The sequence below is a fragment of the Hemitrygon akajei genome, unplaced genomic scaffold (genome assembly GCF_048418815.1).
Source record: "Hemitrygon akajei unplaced genomic scaffold, sHemAka1.3 Scf000197, whole genome shotgun sequence".
Lineage (NCBI taxonomy): Eukaryota > Metazoa > Chordata > Chondrichthyes > Myliobatiformes > Dasyatidae > Hemitrygon > Hemitrygon akajei.
The window spans coordinates 438,464-459,413 of NW_027332082.1; the positions used below are offsets into that span (position 1 = coordinate 438,464).

Here is a 20,950-nt window from a genome sequence, read left to right on the forward strand (position 1 = left end):
ACGCCCTGCCCGATTTAATTCAGATTTTCCCCCCATTCCATCTCAATCCTGAAGCAGGGTTCAACTGGAAACGTCGACTGTTGATTCTTTCCGATAGATGCTGCCCGGCCTGCTGAGTTCCGTCAGCATTTTGTTTGTATTGCTCTGAATTTCCGTGCTCTCTCCGGTCCTGTTCACCCTGTACACATCAGACTTCCAATATAACTCGGAGTCCTGCCATGTGCAGAAGTTCGCTGATGACACGGCCTTAGTGGGGTGTGTCAGGAATGGACAGGAGGAAGAGTATAGGAAACTGATACAGGACTTTGTGATATGGTGCAACTCAAGCTACCTGCGTCTCAATATCACCAAGACCAAGGAGATGGTGGTGGACTTTAGGACCTCATATGGAGCCAGTGATCATTAATGGAGAATGTGTGGAGCAGGTTAAGACCTACAAGTATCTGGGAGTACAGTTAGACGAGAAGTTAGACTGGACTGCCAACACAGATGCCTTGTGCAGGAAGGCACAGAGTCGACTGTACTTCCTTAGAAGGTTGGCGTCATTCAATGTCTGTAGTGAGATGCTGAAGATGTTCTATAGGTCAGTTGTGGAGAGCGCCCTCTTCTTTGTGGTGGCGTGTTGGGGAGGCAGCATTAAGAAGAGGGATGCCTCACGTCTTAATAAGCTGGTAAAGAAGGCGGGCTCTGTCGTGGGCAAAGTACTGGAGAGTATAACATCGGTAGCTGAGCGAAGGGCGCTGAGTAGGCTACGGTCAATTATGGAAAACCCCGAACATCCTCTACATAGCAGCATCCAGAGACAGAGAAGCAGTTTCAGCGACAGGTTGCTATCGATGCAATGCTCCTCAGACAGGATGAAGAGGTCAATACTCCCCAATGCCATTAGGCTTTACAATTCAACCGCCAGGAGTAAGATATGTTAAAGTGCCGGGGTTGATTGTATTTAATGTATTTAAGTAAACTACTTAAGAACTTTTTAAAAGCTATTATTAATGCTTTTTGAGAGAGTGATTTAGATGCATATCATACTTTTACTGAGTTAATTATTGTATGTAATTAGTTTTGCTACAACAAGTGTATGGGACATTGGAAAAAAAATGTTGAATTTCCCCATGGGGATGAATAAAGTATCTATCTATCTATCTATCTATCTATCTATTTATCTATCTATCTATCTATCTATCTATCTGCGGACTTCGTCGTGTTTGTGATTTACCTCTCCGTTGTCCCTCCCGCCTCCGACCAGTGGTGGCGCTGCATGGGCCTCCAGAGACTGGTGGCGCTGCATGTACCTCCGGCCACCGGCGACGATGTGAAGACCTCCGGACACCGGTGGTGCTGGGGAGACCCTCCTGCTAAAGGCATGCGGTTTGCTCACTGCATCTGTTGTTGGCGTTTCTCCGATTCGAGCGGGGGTGAGTCGTAGTTGATCCCGAGATTGTGTGAATCTGGGCCGGTTGCATTGAGCCCTACGGCTAGAGCTGTACGAGGGGTGATTTTTTGCTGCTGGAACTGTACGAGGGGTGATTGATAAGTTCGTGGCCTAAGTTAGACGGCCTGAAGTTACACAGCTCTCGGTAGCTGCACGTGTAGTTCAACTCTTTGAGTGATTATGCAGAAAGTTTGAAATTAATAACTTTTGTGGTCTTTCTGTTTCAGATAATTGAAAATAGCTAGGTTTTGTAAACACGAGGAAATCTGCAGATGCTGGAAAGGTTTTGTAAAATTGACCTCTTCCACCTTCGGCCACGAACTTATCAATCACTCCTTGTATGTCACACCCAATTTTTGTACCTGCTCATTTCATGTACTGAACAACTTCCTTGCCCCATTCACGTAACATATATGTAATGAGCAGGTACACAAATTGGGTGTCACGCACGCACACACACACGTATATGTGTGTGTGTATATATACAAATATATGAGAATATGCCTTTTTATAATATCGAGCACTATACCAAGATGAAAGAAATATATATGATTTCCAGAGCTCCACAGAAATATAGTGATAGTTAAGACATAAGTTAAGATTATAGCCAATCACAACATTTAAGTATATAACTGGTACAATAAAACATATAATACTTAATTTAATAATATGACAAAGTAGCACATGGTTACATTCACTAATTATCACAAAATATAATTATCAAGCAAGTTAACGTTGTTTGCTTAGAAGCCATAGGGTTGTTTGTGAGATAAATTTAGTTTTGTATTAGCAAGTAATCCACGGATCACCACAGTCACAGCTCCTGGATTTCACCAAAAACAATCAAATATCCTAATGTTATTAGTGGTATTTTCCCCACCAGCCACCAACCCCTCTCCCCAACCCCCACTTCTGTAAGTTTCCCTCTATTTAATATGCGGCCGCTGTTAAATTCCCCGCTTGTTTATTTTGACTGTTTTTTACGGAGGTGCTGGAGTGGCGTTCCGGTGAGCACCGGCAGCACTGCACCCCTGTTAGATCCAAGTAAAATGGACCCGGGGATCAAGCTGCCCAGGTGTATGAAGTGTTGAGTGAGTATTTCTGGTTTGGGATCAGATGTTTGTTTCTGGAGTTCCTTTGGAAGCAATGACTGCCAGTCTGAGGAGAGAATTAGTTCCCATTCCATCCCTCACAGGGAGAGGCTGTGAGTAAATGGGCTGTTCTGTGTTTGAACCAGTAGAAATAAACCTGGGGGGGGTGGGTGTTCAGTGTTCGGACTGTGTTTGGAAATTCCTCCTCACTGTCACCTGTCTGTCAGACAGTGGAAATCAAACAGAAACTCAAGTGGCTGGAGATCTGCACTAAAAATGAGAAATTCTGAATCCATTCTGACAAAAGGTTGTGAACCTGAATCCTTAAATTTGTTGCTCTCCCCACAGCAGTTCCTTACCTGTTGAGCGATTCTGGTGATTCCAGTTTCTTTTTATCACATTCACTCTGGAATGGTTTAAATTTCCTGATGGTCTGTTATACTTGGGAATGTGTTCAGTGCAGTTGTTGCTAACAAGGTTCACATGAATAATCTCAGGAGTGATCGGCTTTATGTATGAGGAGTATTTGATGGTTATGGACCTGTGCTCAATGGAGTTCAGAGGGACGGTGGGGGTGGTGGAGGGATTAGTAACAAGGTTCACGTGAATAATCTCAGGAATGATCGGCTTTATGTATGAGGAGCATTTGATGGTTCTGGGGCTGTGCTCAATGGAGTTCAGAGGGACGGTGGGGGTGGTGGAGGGATTAGTAACAAGGTTTACGTGAATAATCTCAGGAATGATCGGCTTTATGTATGAGGAGCATTTGATGGTTATGGGGTTGTGCTCAATGGAGTTCAGAGGGACGGTGGGGGTGGTGGAGGGATTAGTAACAAGGTTCACATGAATAATCTCAGGGATGATCGGCTTTATGTATGAGGAGCATTTGATGGTTATGGGGCTGTGCTCAATGGAGTTCAGAGGGACGGTGGGGGTGGTGGAGGGATTAGTAACAAGGTTCACATGAATAATCTCAGGAATGATCGGCTTTATGTATGAGGAGCATTTGATGGTTATGGGGCTGTGCTCAATGGAGTTCAGAGGGACGGTGGGGGTGGTGGAGGGATTAGTAGCAAGGTTCACGTGAATAATCTCAGGAATGATCGGCTTTATGTATGAGGAGTATTTGATGGTTCTGGGGCTGTGCTCAATGGAGTTCAGAGGGACGGTGGGGGTGGTGGAGGGATTAGTAACAAGGTTCACATGAATAATCTCAGGAATGATCGGCTTTATGTATGAGGAGCATTTGATGGTTCTGGGGCTGTGCTCAATGGAGTTCAGAGGGACGGTGGGGGTGGTGGAGGGATTAGTAACAAGGTTCACGTGAATAATCTCAGGAATGATCGGCTTTATGTATGAGGAGCATTTGATGGTTCTGGGGCTGTGCTCAATGGAGTTCAGAGGGACGGTGGGGGTGGTGGAGGGATTAGTAACAAGGTTCACGTGAATAATCTCAGGAATGATCGGCTTTATGTATGAGGAGCATTTGATGGTTCTGGGGCTGTGCTCAATGGAGTTCAGAGGGACGGTGGGGGTGGTGGAGGGATTAGTAACAAGGTTCACGTGAATAATCTCAGGAATGATCGGCTTTATGTATGAGGAGCATTTGATGGTTATGGGGCTGTGCTCAATGGAGTTCAGAGGGACGGTGGGGGTGGTGGAGGGATTAGTAACAAGGTTCACATGAATAATCTCAGGAATGATCGGCTTTATGTTTGAGGAGTATTTGATGGTTATGGGGCTGTGCTCAATGGAGTTCAGAGGGACGGTGGGGGTGGTGGAGGGATTAGTAACAAGGTTCACATGAATAATCTCAGGAATGATCGGCTTTATGTATGAGGAGCATTTGATGGTTCTGGGGCTGTGCTCAATGGAGTTCAGAGGGACGGTGGGGGTGGTGGAGGGATTAGTAACAAGGTTCACGTGAATAATCTCAGGAATGATCGGCTTTATGTATGAGGAGCATTTGATGGTTCTGGGGCTGTGCTCAATGGAGTTCAGAGGGACGGTGGGGGTGGTGGAGGGATTAGTAACAAGGTTTACGTGAATAATCTCAGGAATGATCGGCTTTATGTATGAGGAGCATTTGATGGTTATGGGGTTGTGCTCAATGGAGTTCAGAGGGACGGTGGGGGTGGTGGAGGGATTAGTAACAAGGTTCACATGAATAATCTCAGGGATGATCGGCTTTATGTATGAGGAGCATTTGATGGTTATGGGGCTGTGCTCAATGGAGTTCAGAGGGACGGTGTGGGTGGTGGAGGGATTAGTAACAAGGTTCACATGAATAATCTCAGGAATGATCGGCTTTATGTATGAGGAGCATTTGATGGTTATGGGGCTGTGCTCAATGGAGTTCAGAGGGACGGTGGGGGTGGTGGAGGGATTAGTAGCAAGGTTCACGTGAATAATCTCAGGAATGATCGGCTTTATGTATGAGGAGTATTTGATGGTTCTGGGGCTGTGCTCAATGGAGTTCAGAGGGACGGTGGGGGTGGTGGAGGGATTAGTAACAAGGTTCACATGAATAATCTCAGGAATGATCGGCTTTATGTATGAGGAGCATTTGATGGTTCTGGGGCTGTGCTCAATGGAGTTCAGAGGGACGGTGGGGGTGGTGGAGGGATTAGTAACAAGGTTCACATGAATAATCTCAGGGATGATCGGCTTTATGTATGAGGAGCATTTGATGGTTATGGGGCTGTGCTCAATGGAGTTCAGAGGGACGGTGGGGGTGGTGGAGGGATTAGTAACAAGGTTCACGTGAATAATCTCAGGAATGATCGGCTTTATGTATGAGGAGCATTTGATGGTCATGGGGCTGTGCTCAATGGAGTTCAGAGGGACGGTGGGGGTGGTGGAGGGATTAGTAACAAGGTTCACGTGAATAATCTCAGGGATGATCGGCTTTATGTATGAGGAGCATTTGATGGTTCTGGGGCTGTGCTCAATGGAGTTCAGAGGGACGGTGGGGGTGGTGGAGGGATTAGTAACAAGGTTCACGTGAATAATCTCAGGAATGATCGGCTTTATGTATGAGGAACATTTGATGGTTATGGGGCTGTGCTCAATGGAGTTCAGATGGGGGTGAAAGGGGACGGGGTGGTTAAGTAAACCTACCGAATGCTGAAAAGCCTGAATGCAGTGGACGTGGAGGGGATGTTTCCATTAGACAGGGAGTCTGTGATCTGACAGCACTGTCTTAGAATGCTTCCCTTTAAAACTGAGATGAGAGAAATTTCTTCAGCTAAAAGATGGCTGATCTGTGGAATTTGTTGCGACAGAGGTTGGTTGAGGCTGCCATTTGGGTATATTTATGGCAGAGATTAATATACTAATTGCTAAGTAGCTTCAGGGTTACAGGAGGAAGGCAGGAATATGGTGTTGGAATAAAAATCAGCCATGTTTGTATGTTGGAGCAGATCAGATGGATCAAATCACCTAATTCTGTTACTTATGTCTTACCATGACTGAATGATGGCTCCCATATTCTTTTGTGTCATGTTAGAGACAATAAAAGATGTTCACTGAGATCATTATATCTGCCTTCAACGTTTAAATTTCAGTGAGTTTTGTTCTTAGTGACATTAAGCAGAAATGTTTGGTTCTCCTTTTTATTGTTAATGTGCTTCATTATCTTTCATGTTAAAGTTAGACCTGTGGTGGGAGATTTATTGGAAGAAAAACCACAACTGGAAGCAAAGCGCGACTGAAGACGAGGGAACAGCAACAAGTGAACCAGCCCGAGGATTGAAAGCATCAACTGGAGCGAACCCTTCTGACTCGGAGATTCCATTGATTCAGTCAGGAGAAAGTTTGGTGAGTCTCATTTACACAAACACTGGTAGGAAACAGCTCGAGTGAGACTGAATGTGCCCAGAAGAACCAGTTATGCCTCTGTCAGACCCAGTTGCAATCAGTCCAGGTCTGGTACTGTGCTTCCAGCAGCCCAGCCCTTTAAAACCACTCCCATTCTGTGGAAGTCGAATCTGGATAAAGTCACTCAGAGACCGTACGGTACAAACTCTGTATTCCAAGCACCCGGGGCTTACTCAGTTAGTCGCTCAAACAGGAACAGTCAATGATTGTTCCCACCCAATCCACTAACTGACTAACAATTCCCCTTCACCACAGATATATCAGTCCAGATACCCCCACACAAGACAGGCTGGAGCCAAAGATATTTACTACATGACAGGCTGGAGCCCCTAAAGACAAATTACAAAATAGTCATAATGGCTTACACACACAGAACAGACTGAAGCTGTCCTATCTGTATGCATGAACACACAAGGCAATGAGCGTCCTGAAACCCTAGCTAGCTACCCTCAAGAAGAAATATGGCTCAGCATGGCTTAGTACATCTATTGATCATCATCAGTTTCTTTCAGAAAAACAGGCAGCTATTATTTAACGAAGTGTTAAACCATACTTCATCATTCCCTGCTTTTTGATTGTTACATGAGCAACAAAACAGTATTTTTTTACAGAGAAAGCAATCGAGTACAGCTTTGACCTATCAGTGGGCAAAAACGGCATACAACAGTAACTATAACAATGATATGTACAACTATTAGGACATAATACAATATCAAGCCCCACATATTACCAAACAGGCCTTCGAAGATCACCATTTCGACCCTTCGGTGAACCCGTGTAAATCCTGCCCTACTTTCTTGATGCTGTCAATATCCCTGGCAGTGTGCTCGGAGAGGGATGTAACGTTAGTGGACTCATCAGGGATATAGGTGCAGCATTCTGTGTCAATAATAGCACAGGTTCCCCCTTCTCAGCTAGGATAAAATATAAAGCCGTAAGATTCTATAGGACTGTTTGCCAGATTGCAATCATTTCAGTGGATTTTTCTGTTACTTGGGCCTGTGTTTCTGTCAGGGCCCCTGCAGTATTGTGGCCAGCTCCTCAAGTGCTGTAGCCAAATTGATTATCTCTCGTGAATTCCCGGCTACTCCATAGGAGAGAAAAACTATCATCAAAGATCGCTCAGTCACAGTTATTCCTCTCCGCTGCTGGGCACCTGCAAGTATGGCCACGATGCATGTTTCCCAGTGTAGGAAGTTCCGTTTGGTGGGGGCCTGAGATACATCTGTCAAAACACTGTGTCTGTCAGGGCCCCTAGTTCTACCCGTTTGGCATAAGTGTGACAGAGACAGAAAGATCGTAACTGGATGCTGGGGTGAGCCCTCTCAAAGACATAAACACAAACACCACTGTAATGGTTTAAATGAACCAGCAGCAATAGACCACACCTGGAGTCTGGTTTTGATATTAAAAGTACTGTCTTTATTAGTATCTACTTGTATAACAACTTAAGCAAAATAATCTAAAGTTAAAGGTGTTATGAGTACACATATGTGTAAATATAACTCCCAAACCACTGAGCTCAGGGAATACCGAGCTTAAAGTCTTGAGATGGTGAAGTATGAAAATTCAGTTCAGCCATGGAATAAATGACAAGAGAGATATTTGTAATCCAAGGTGAATGTCGAGAGAAGACAATTACGTTGAATTCCACAAATTCCACGGTGGTAAAACGGGATAACAGTCGCCGTAGGTCTTATCCGTCGTTGTTCTAAATCCACATACGAATTATCACCAGAAGTAGCTTATCACAGGAGTACTGTCTTCAGAAGGAACTACCACCCAGGCAAGGGTTAACACACAGGTAGATTCTGCAAGGTATTCCCAATCCAGATCCAACACACAAAGTATTACTGACAGTGATTTCCACAGAGTATCCCTTCTCACAAGTGTTTACCATATAACACACCCGAATCCGGCTAAAAGTTAACAAAAGTGGTAGCCATGAGATACTCCAACATATCCCCATATGGATTATACGAATTATCACCAACAGTGATTGGTCACAGGGGTACCTCTTCAAGTGAATTACCACCCCTAGGCAAGGGTTAGCACAAGTGGTCCTCACAGGATATTCCCAAACCAACAGATCCACTCCAATGGATCAAACAAAGTGACAATCACACATTCGGTATAGGCTGGATCAATAGTCAACCCACCCTTGTGGGCATAGGAGAGTCCAAACAGTGACCTTTGGCCACTAGGTCCTTTGTTTCGAACCTTCCATCTTCTTTCTTTCTCTTCGGCTGACTGTGTGTCCTTGCTTAAATAAAACAAACTTTGAGCTATGTGAACACAAGCTGCCAGCAAGTATAAACATGCTCCATGGTCAAATAGTTCCAGCCCTCTCTCTCTCTCTCTTTGTAAGAATCAAACAGGAGCCGAGAAAGCTGGTGGCTGACCTCACTCAGGCACTATCTCTTAAAATGACAGTCCACGGCAAGAAACCTAGAGGTTCATCACTCTCTACTATCAACCAATACAATTTCCTTTAGTCCGAGAGAGTCCTTCTACTCAGTAACACGTTTGTAGTCTGTTTGATGTATTCACCGAGATTGCCCTTTCAGTTTCACAGCCGTCGGAGTGGTCAGTAACACCTGATATGGTCCTCTCCACCGAGGTCTGAGTTTCCCTCAATCCCAGTTCCTGATCAGGATAAATTCCCAGGTTCTATGGTGGGATAGTCACTCCTCTCTGCAGGGTAGTTCTCTTCCTTGTAAGCCTGTCATACCTATGAATGTAACGCTTGGAAAATTTTGGTTAGTTGGCATATTTATTTCCCCATCTCTTCCAATATCTAATTTTGCTGGTAGGCTTTCTGGGAGCAACGGTGCACAAGGTCTTGGTCGCCAGGGTATTCTCATGGGCCATCCATAAATGTTTTAAACTGGTGACAACCCCGCTTTCCCCTATGGGGTAACCTTCGTGGAATAGGGCTAACGGTAGGACCTTCAACCAAGTGAGTCCAGTCTCCGCTGTTAGTCTGGCCAGTTTACTCTTCAGAGTGCCATTGGCTCTTTCCACTCTGCCAGCGGCCTGTGGGTGGTGTACACAGTGGAATTGTTGCTGGATAGCTAGTTCGTTACATACCCCTTCATTTACTTTCACCACAAAGTGTGGGCCATTGTCAGAGCTCAGCATCTCTGGCAGGCCGTACCTGGGAATTATATCCCATAATAATACCTTCACAACAGTCACAGCAGTATTAATGGTAGTTGGAACAGCTTCAATCCATCTACTAAACGCATCTATAATAACTAAGCAGAATCTATAGCAATGTACTCTAGGCAATTCAATAAAATCAACTTGTAGACACAGAAAAGGATCCACCTGTCAAGGGAGTTGTACCCGGTGTGCAGGGTTCAGGTTACCAACCATTCCCTCCTTTCCCAGGTGTGTACAATTATCTATATAATCGGCCAATATTGGTAAAAACTGTGTAGGAACACAAACCTGTCCCGCTGGGGTGATCCAAAAACCTAGGTCAGGGTCTTTCTGGCACCCCATCTGGGACCACAGTTTGTGCTCCTCCTCAGAGGCGTCCCCCGAAAATTATGTACCTCTCAGATGTCCGGCAAACCCGTTCTGCTTTAGTCATGGAGGGTTGCTTAACGGGAATGATGGATACCATGGATATTTTGAGGAATTATTCCAAAAAGCATAGTCAATTTATTAGGTTGTAAATTGATTCTGTGCTTTAGAAATTGTCGAAAAGATTGACTTCCAAAACTGTTTTAATATAGAACATGACCAGAACACATGTGTCAGTGTGGCTATCTCATTTTTACATCTGTCACAATACTTGTCAACATTGGGAAATATTTTTGGAAGTCTCTCCTTCATCAAATGGTAATAATGTACAATTTTAAATTGAATCAGTGAATGACTAGCACAGATCGAAGAAGAGTTAACCAGCTTCAGAATCCATGTCCAATCCTCCCATATAAAAGGGAAATTGAGTTCCTTCTCCCAATCCTGTTTAATCTTAAGTAAAGGACGCTTATCCCTTTGTAATAATAAATTATAAATTCTTCCATAGAACCTTTCAATGAGGGGTTCATATTCATAATAGTATCTAACAAATCAGCCTCCAATATGTAAGGAAAGTTACTTAAATATTTTTGTAAACAATGTCTAACTTGAAGATATTGTAAAAAATGTGAATATAAGAGAGAATACTTATCGACAAATTGTTCAAAAGACATCAATCTGCCTTCTTTAAATAAATCCAAAAAAGAATTAATACCTTTATTTTTCCAAAGTAAAAAAAAGTGGAACACTCCAAGAAGGTTTAAAAAAGTAATTATGATAAATTATACTACAAAGTTTAATTTTTTTAAGATTAAAAAAATTGCGGAACTGGATCCAAATTTGTAAAGAGTGCTTAACCACAGGATATAGGTTTAAATTAGGAACTTTAGCTAATTGTATAGGTAGAGTAACTCCTAATAAGGAAGTAAAATAAAACTGTTTCACAGCTCTCAGTTCCTGGTCTACCCAGATTGGCTGTTCATTCCTATCAACCCAATATAACCAGAAGGACATACACTGCGTTAACAGCCCAATAATACATTCATAGATTAGGCAAAGTGAGACCACCATCCTTTTTCAACTTTTGCAAATGACATTTACCAATTCTTGGTCTTTTATTATCCCAAATAAAAGCTAGAATAATAGAATCAATCCAATCAAAAAACTTCTTAGTAAACAAAAAACAGGAATATTCTGAAATAAATATAAAAATTTTGTTGGGCGGAAGCAGGCATTTTGCTTACTTCTTCTGGAATAATCCCAAAAATTGCTGTAAATGGATTAGGTTGAACATCTACATCTATAACTTTAGATAATATTCCAAACACATCCCTCCAAAAATTGTTTAAACTTACACATGACCAAAACATATGAGTTAAAGTAGCCATTTCTGTGTTACATCTGTCACAAATAGGGCTTATATTAGTAAAAATATGCGTCAATTTATCTTTGGATATATGGGCCCTGTGTACTATCTTAAACTGAATTTAGATATGGCGTGTGCAGATAGGTGAATTATTGACTAAATAATAAATTTTACTCCACTGATTATCTGAAAGTGAATGTTGAAGTTGTACTTCCCAGGTGCGTTGAACCCTATCATTAGGCGACATGCAAGCATTCATTAACTGTTTATAAAGGATTGCTATTAATTGTTTTTGAAAAGGTTTAAACTGAAAAATAGCATAAGCCAAATTTAAAGAGCAGGCCGAGGGGTAAATTGGTAAAAAATCACGTAAAAAATTCCCAACCTGTAAATATCTGAAAAATGTGTATTAGAGATATCATATTTGTCCATTAACTGTGTAAAAGACATTAAACAGTCTTGTAAAAACAAATCTAAAGAAGTCCACTGAAGGAGTAAAATTGGCTTTATAAAGATCCTGATATTTTTTAGTAATTATAACACCTAAATATCTAAAAGAATCCATAACTTTAAAAGGAATATTATCATATATAGAGTCAGATTCATTTAAAGGAAGTAATTCACTTTTACTAAAATTTATTTTATATCCTGAAAGGTCTCCAAATTTGTCATTTAATTTTAGCAAAGCAGGAATAGATTATTCAGGCTTGGATATATATACCAATAAATCATCAGTGTAAAGAGAGATCTTGTGCATGATCTCATTCACAAAAATTCCATGAATATTTTCGGTTTCACAAAGAGCAATAGCAAGGGGCTCTAGTCTTAAGTCACATAACAAAGGACTTAATGGACAACCTTGGCTTGTCCCCCGTGATAGCTGAAAAAAGGAGACCTACAGTTATTAGTGACAACAGCAGCAATAGGAGCTTTATATATCATTTTAATCCAATTATTAAAATTAATACCAAAACCAAATTTTTCTAAAGTATTAAATAAATATTTCCATTCGATTCAATCAAATACTTTTTCAGCATCCAAAGATATAAGGCATTTTGTGGAGTTTTAGAAGAAGGTGAATATATAATGTTAAATAATCTCCGAACATTTGAGAAAGAACAATGACCCTTTATAAAGCCTGTTTGAACTTTAAAAATGATTTTACCCAAAATACTCTCCAACAGATTGGCCATTATCTTTAAGTGAATCTTAGCATCAACATTCAATAATGAAATAGGTCTGTATCAGGCACAATCAGAAGGATCTTTATCCTTTTTCAGAATTAATGAAATAGAAGCTTCATAAAAAGTAGAGGGTAAATCACTTTTCACAAAAGATTCTTTAAACATCTCCAACATATATGGAGAAAGCAATTTTCCAATTTTTTAATAAAATTATACAGGATAACCAGCAAGTCTCGAGGCCTTACCAGATTGCATTGAGAAAATAGCTTTATGAATTTTGGATTCAGTAATTTAGGCATCCAGAGTTTTTTGATCCTCAACAGAAATTTTAGGAAAAGCAATCGTTTGTAAAAAAAAAGCAACAACATTCATTTCAGAAGAGTCTACTGGACATTGAGATTTATAAAGTTCAGTATAAAAGTCTGGAAAAATCTTATTAATTTCTTCATAATCCCGAGCCAGGGTTCCATCTTTTCTACGAATTTTCAAAATTTGCCTCTTGGCTCCAGCTGATATTAATTGAGATGCAAGTAGTTTATTATTTTTATCTCCAAACATATAAAATTGGGTCTTTAGCTTAAGTAGATAACCTTCAATTGAATGAGTTAATAATAGGTTATAATATGATTGAAGTTCCACCCTTTTTTAAATGTCAATATTAGGGGAAGTCACATAGACATTATCTAAGTCTTTAATTTGTTTAAAAATTTTATCTAATTTTTGCTTTAGTCTGTTTTTTAAGTTTAGTTGAATAAGAAATAATCTGACCACATAAAAATGCTTTGAATGTATCCAATATAATTAATTTAGACAATCCTCCTATATCATTAAAAAGTAAAAAAATTCTTTTCTCTGGCTTTCAATAAAACTGATAAAGTCAGAGCTTTGCAATAAAGTCTGAGACATGTGCCATGGTGGACGGCCAAAAATGTCATTGTCAAATTCAAAGGACAAACTCAAAGGCGCATGATCAGGTATAGCAATAGCATCATATTCACAGTTTTTAACATTAGGCAAAAGACAGGGATCAACTATAATATAATCAATCCTTGAATATATTTTATAAACATGGAAAGAAAAAGAATATTCTCTGTTATCAGGGTGTAAATGCCTCCATAATTTGATCAACCCAAAATTGGTCAAAAAAGAGTTAATAACTGATGCAAAATGATTTGGAAGTTGTTGATTAGTTGAGCTCTTATCAATCATAGGATTTAAGCAACAGTTAAAATCCCCACCCATTAACAACATATACTCATTTAAATCTGGCAGTAAAGCAAATATTTTTTTTAAAAAGCAGGATCATCTAAATTAGGACCATACAAATTAACCAAAACAACCTTTCTATTACAAATCACTCCTTTAACTATTAAAAATCTACCATTAGAATCTGACTCAATATCCTCTTGAGTAAATATATTAGATTTAATAAAGATAGACACACCCTTAGTTTTGCTCTGAGAAGTAGCATGGAGTTGTTTTCCATTCCACCATCCAAAAAAATCTATTTTGATCTCCTGCCTTGATATGCGTCTCCTGAGCAAAAATTATATCAGGTTGGAATCGATTAATAATTTGAAGTCTTTTTTGTTTAATAGGATAATTCCAACCACGTATATTCCAAATTATTACATTAATCCATTTAACTGCCATACTATAATTTTATTCTAATTTACTTTATACATGCGCAGAACACATACCAATACGGGATTATCAAAGATGGCAGTGATGAAGAATAAAGCCATATAGAAAACACGCATGCTCTGGAACCACCCAATGGGAAAAAACTCCTAACTCTAAACCCACCCACCCTCCCAAAAGCCTGAAAAAACGGCAAGTGAACTAAGATCGATGCGAAGACATGGGCCACTCTGTTGGTCTCGTCTCTGCCTCCCCCCAGCCACGACATAAAATAAATAAAATGACCTTGCAAGAAAGACAGTAAAGTCTCAACAAAGGAGAGTGTTTACATTCTATCATGTGTTAAACAGAAAAAGAAGCAAAATAATATAATCTCTTAGAGAGAAAAACCAGCCCCATCTTAAGTTTAGCTTTAAATCCCTAAGAAAACTTTAAAATCAGTTATAGGGCACTATAATGAAACAGATTTAAAAAAGTTAATAGTATACTTAACTGAACTAAATTGATGGAAATATTAATTAGTAAAATCATAGTAACTTAACCCTCCAAAATAAATATATAAAAAGAAACCCTGTTGGTAGAAAAAACAACTACCAGTTAGTAATTTAAGAAACAACAAAAAAAAACAAATATTAGATAAAAGGAACAAATCCTTTTATCCTCTTTTCTCAGTCAAATATGTAATTAACCATTTAAACAGTCAAACTTGATCCGTAAATCTTCTTTCCAAAAAAAAAATCCAATAGGATGTAATGATGAGCAGGTTTTCTTTTCTTCTTTTATTAATTTGTCAATGAAATATCCAAATAGCCTTCATATATCTTCTTTTCGTAGTGTGAGTAATATACAGATAATCAAACAGATTTTCAGATAGTTCATTCGGTAGTAACGTCAGTGGCAGTGACAGGTATTGCCTGGACAAAATCCAGCTCGACTTTTGGGTCAAAGAAAGTACATGGGGAAGAATTAGGAGGAAAAACTTTCATTCTTGTCGGGTAACTCAAAGAGGGGAATCATTTCTTATCATATGCTTGTTTCATTACCAAAGCAAATCTTGCTCTTTGTTCCATTACTTCTTTTGGATAATCTTCATAAAAACGGAGCTCAGACTCATTGAATCTGAAAACTCTGTTTTCTTGTCTGTCGCATTATTTGATCTTTAATTTTAAAGTGATGAAAACAAGCCAAAATAAATCTTGGTCTGGTTGAGTCTTTAAATTTCGAAGTGGACAGCCTGTCTGCTCTTTCAATAGCAGGTAGCTGTGATGAAATAGTCAGAAATAGATCATGAAAGAGCTTACCAAAGTAAACCATTAAGTCTCCATTTTCAGCTCCTTACTGCAATCCAACGATTCGTATGTTGTTTCTGCGAGACTTAGTTTCCAAATCAATAATCTTATTAACGTTATTTTTCCAAACGGGTTGTAGTTTCAGACAGTTTTTGCTTAGTTGACTTCAATTCCTCTTCATAATTAGTAACTTGAGTTTCCATATCTTTAAGTTTTCCCAGAAATAAGTTCATTTCATTACATTCTTTTCCAGTTGATCTTTAATTGCCTTATTCTGATCTTGAATTGATTTCAGTGTCCGAACGATATCTTCAGGCCATGATGGCATTTCATCAGATCTTTCCTTCGGCGTCTTTCCTTTTTCATTACCTTTGTCAGTAGGTTCATGCAGATTCTTCCCACTTCTTGTAGACATAGACATATCACTCCCCTTCAAGAATCAGCAATTAAAAATTTGAAATTCAAAATTTAAGCTGTGAGCGGGAGAGAAGATGAAGAGCAGCACAGAATTAGTGCTACTCCATCGACAGACAGAGGGAGTCTCCATTCAAATTCACCTGTAATATTAGTTCCCTTCGGGGTTGATTGGCATTCGAAAGCCCTGTTCCAATGATATGTCAAAGCTCGTTGCATTCGATTTTGGTCATTGTCAGGCCAATCCATATTATTTGTTAATGATGTTGGCTAACTTAGTTGGTAAGCATTGGAGCAGTAGGGCATTAAATTGGGGGGACAGATTCCCATCATTAAAGGCTTGGTCTCCTGCGAAAGTGCTGTAGCAGGCCACAAAACTCATACAGGGTTGATATGCCAGACACGGGTTCGGGATCCCGTGTTTCCCTATCAGTTCTAACTTTAGACTGACATTCCTGCCCTTCTCTCCAATGTAGACCGGCCTTGGTTTGCTTACGTTGTTTTTCCTGCTGTTGTTTTCGGCACCCATCCATCCACTCACGCTCTGTTTTTAACATCTCCCAACCTTTGGTGTTCCTTCTGCAGTACTTACCTCTATCCTGGTGGTCGCCAACCTGTCGATTGCAATCGACTAGTCTATCTTGGAGACTTTCCCAGTAGATCCCGAAAAAAAAAGAAAAATAAATACACAAATACTGTTGAAAGATTGTTTCCAGGTTGTGGGGTTTTAGTTCCATTCTTTCTACATCCGTGTAACTACACAGTGCACCCAACCACTGGGCCGCGAGGAAACAACATGAGTCAGCTGCACCTTTCCTCATTCCCTGTCAGCCCACTGTTGAACTTGAGTGCACGCGAGGTCATCAGTCGCCTAACCGCAGTGACACCCTCACGCCAGAGATCACCAGTTGGCCTCGGGCGGCCGGTGGGAAGTGCCGTCACTACTGGCCTGGAGTGCTGCCTCTAAACCTGTTTAGCACACTGAATGTTCGTGAGGAATCCGGTGCTAAAATATTCGCAGACGACCTAATTCGGGCTCAGCGTTTCATAGGTATCAGAGCAGCTACCGTGCTGTGATCTACTGAAACAAACTTTTGTCGGCTGATAGGTCCTACAAGGGGGGCGGGCATTTTACTAAGGCCAAGGTAGGGGTTCTTGGGCTTAAAATGGTTGGTGACCACTACTCTATCCCTTTATCTCATGCATTATTCCTCCAACTTGCTGATAATATACTGTTCCACTTTAAAGGTATGTCACATCTGGAATTTTTCCAGTCAGCCGAGGATTTCCTTCCACGCTGCTGTGTGGTGTTGTGAAATCATGTACAAGGCAAGTTACAGCAGTAGTTTGCCATTGCCTTCTGTTGAGTGAGTTGTTTTGTTCACCAGCTCTAACCCCAGCACGGATGAATGTGTGCAGGGGAGTCAGCTGGATTCGAACTTGGGACCTCTCGCCTCGAAGTCCAACGCTGAAGCCACTAGGCCACCAGTGGCATAGCCGGCAAAGTTCCACTTTACATCTGCCTTTTCCTTCCATTCCCTTTACAACAATTTCCACTTCTTTGCTCAGTTCTTTTTCCAAATCAAATTTACTGCTTGTTCTCATGAGGTAATAACCCAGGCTCCTGCACCCTCCCCCATCCGTGGCCACATTTTGTTCCCCAATTTCTTATTCAGCACTGCAGTCAACATTCACAAACATTTTTCCTTGTCTGGAGAACTCTCACACAAATTGTGTCGGGCTGCTGCTGGCCCAATCGTATCAATTGACTGCAATTGACCAATGGTCTCTAAGTAATTTATTGGGCACAAAGCCTCCTTCTCAATTAACAATGAGATAAATTTACCCGGCTGGCACCTCCTGCTTAATTGATCAATTTACCTGGCATGTCTGCCTCCTGGCCACTTAGTAAAATTTTGCCTACCTTATACAAATCTCCCAACAAATTCTTTCCCGATCCTGTCAAGGTATGTGATCAGCCTTGGGTGAGGCACCATACGTCCAAAGGAACTTAACGGTGAGTGACAAATTTAAAATACCCATTGGACTCCCGTTCAGTGTCCGCAGTCCCCAGAGTGGTCCAGCTGCTTACTCAGCCTGTCTGCTTGGCACTCCCTATATTGGGCTCCCGTTCGGTCTCCGCAGTCCCCAGAGTGGTCCAACTGCTTACTCAGCCCGTCTGCTTGGCACTCCCTATATTGGGATCATGTCCGTGATGCCAAATGTTAAAGTTGAATCTGAATAAAACTCAGGAGACCAGCTTCTTATCGACACCACGGTTTATTGTGCATTCAAATGCCTGCAGGAGTTTGAGACCCAGTTGTCAAAGGGAAGGCACATAAGCACTGCCACCTTCTGACAAGTCGAATGACTTAGGTTACAGCCGTATATTTATACATAGTACATCCCATACATTAATATTGCAAGATGTTATTTGAACTGGCAAAACTGTGTGTTGATGCAAAACTTAATTACTTAGATAACAGAGTTTGCTAAATGGTTTTAATTATAGATGGATGTACTGTCCAGTCCTTATCAGTTATTACCTTTGCAAGGCCCTGACTTAATTGCAAACAGATGTTCATTCCTGTCCTTATCAGTGAGTCCTCCTCCCCTTACTCAAACGAGGATACAATGTATAATATTATCAGCTCTCAATGTGTCTCTCTGCAAGCCACAGAGAACTGGTAATGAGTCTGTCTTAGCTAAACGCTGAAGACTGAGTTCACTTCAGTTCAAAATTCCTATTCACTCCCAATTATTCTTTTAGCCAGAGGTTACACAGGTTCAAAATGAATTTTTTGTATACCCTCAATTCGTCAGGAGGGTTCAGGGGAAATATTTATGCCCAATATAGAAACTGGTGTTACCTGTGTGTATTGTGGCAATGCAAGAGGTGCTGGAGAATTTGTAAGTTGGAAGAAGTGGAGTAATATTTGCAAATCTGACTTTTTAAAACATAATTTAGCAAGCACACCACATATGGACAATATGAAAAAGCTTTGGTGAGAAAATCCTTCATTACCCGTTACAGGCCTGCTACATAGGTTGTGTGAGAGTGCAGATGAACTCGATCAAACCCAGGGGAGATCAAAGTACTTATCAACAGTGATTTGCTAGCTGTGAAAACGATTACCTCTCTGTATAAAATTCACTGTGCACATGTCACTGAGTTCAAAAAAGTGCACAGTACATGATTTATGTGCACACTGGTCATTACAAATTAGAGGGGACATTGGTGGGAAGGTGGTGAGACCTCCAGTTTCCCTGATGTCCTCACATACAAGATGTGCACCCTGCACGTTAAGGAGTTGGAACCTGAAATGGATGATTTCCGGATCATTCAGGAGTTGGGGGTGATAGATATGACATGAAGAGAGGTGAGTTACACCCAAGGTGCAGGACACAGGAAACTGTGAGAGAGTCAGGAAGGGGAATGAGGTTAAATAGACATTGCAGAGTACTCTTGTGCCCATGAAACATAACAAAAGGTAGACCACTTTAGAAACTGGTGGTGAAGGGGATTATCTGACAGAGAAAAGTCAAAGGGGTGATAGGGGATTCATTAGTTAGGGGAACAGAACAAGAGGGGACTGATATCCAAGTGGTAAGGCATGCTAGTGCTAGCGTGGGTTGAACGGGTGATGTGGTTAAAATAAGCTGCAAGGGGAATGGGAGCCAGAATGAGCAAACAGATAATGGAGAGGGTGAATTGAATTGAATTGACTTTATTAGATACATACTTCATAAACATGAGGAGTAGAAATCTTTATGTTATGTCTCCATCTAAATGTACAATGTGTAATTTATGGTAATTTATAATAGATCGTTTGTACATAGGACAGTCAATATAACATTGAAATGCAATTGTATCAGCATGAATTAATCAGTCTGATGGCCTGGTGGAAGATGATGTCCCGGAGCCTGTTGGTCCTTTTGCTGTGGTACCATTTCCTGGATGGTGGCAGCAGGAACAGTTTGTGGTTGTGGTGAATTTGGTCCATGATATCCTTTGGGCCCTTTTTATACACCTGTCTGTGTAAATGTACTGAATAGTGGAAAGTTCACCACTACGGATGTGCTGGGCTGTTCGCAACACTCTCTGCAGTTTCCTGCAATTAAGGGAAGTACAATTCCCATACCAGGCAGTGATGCAGCCTGTCAGGATGCTCTCAATTGTGTCCCTGTAGAAAGTCCTCAGGATTTTGGTCCCCATCCCCAACTTTTTCAACTATCTGAGGTGACAGAGGTACTGCTGTGCTCTTTTCACAACACAGCCGGTATGTACAGACAATGTAAGGTGCTTGGTGATGTTTATGCCGAGGAACTTAAAGCTGTTCACCTTCTTAACCCCAGATCCATTGATGTCAATAGGGGTTATCCTGTCTCCATTCCTCCTGTCGTCCACAATCAGCTCCTTTGTTTTTGTGACAATGATGGAGGGTTTGTTTCCTTGACACCAGTCAGATGTTCAGATCATAGATAGATTCAGCAGTTAGATGGTTGAGACTGGTGCAATGAATGTGCTGAGCTGTGTATATCACAATGCAAGAAGCATCGTAGGAAAGCTAGATGAGCTCAGGACAGGGAATTATGATATTGTAACCAATATTCGGACTTGGTTGCAGCCAACAGCCTGAGGGATTTAGAGGAACAAATTTGTAGAGAGATTGCAGACCATGCCAATAAACAAAAAGGTTGATTCAGTAAATGATTTTAACTTTCCATTTATTGACTGGGACTCCTAAACTGTAAAGGACTAGATGAGGTAGATTTTGTCAAATGTGCCCTTAATCAATACGTAGAATTCCTATGTAGAAGTGTGCAATAAGCTGTTAGGAATTGATCAGGGCTCGTGACAGAAATTAGTGATCATAATGCCATGAGATTCAAAGTAAATATGGAAAAAGAGAGGTCTGGAACACGGGTTGAGATTCTAAATTGGAGAAAGGTCAATTTTGATGGTATCAGAAAGGATCTGACAAGTGTGGTTTGGGACAGGTTGTTTCCTGGCAAAGGAGTACATGTAAGTGGGAGGCCTTCAGATGTGAATTTTTGAGGATGCAGAGTTTGTATGTGCCTGCCAAAATGAAAGTTGAAAGGGAACTGGTCCAGGGAAC

At 40.9% G+C, this 20,950-nt stretch overlaps 1 protein-coding gene across 2 annotated transcripts in view; it reads left to right on the forward strand.

Moving 5' to 3' along the window:
• LOC140724364 (uncharacterized) overlaps nucleotides 1-20,950 on the forward strand; it is a 72,970-nt gene that overhangs the window by 36,791 nt on the left and 15,229 nt on the right. Inside the window, exon 4 of one of the 2 annotated variants that reach the window (XR_012098112.1) lies at nucleotides 6,178-6,345. The exons of the other annotated variant lie outside the window; for it this stretch is intronic. The gene's annotated coding sequence lies outside the window, so the exon portion shown is untranslated. The remainder of the gene's footprint in view (nucleotides 1-6,177; nucleotides 6,346-20,950) is intronic. 2 annotated transcript variants of the gene reach the window in all.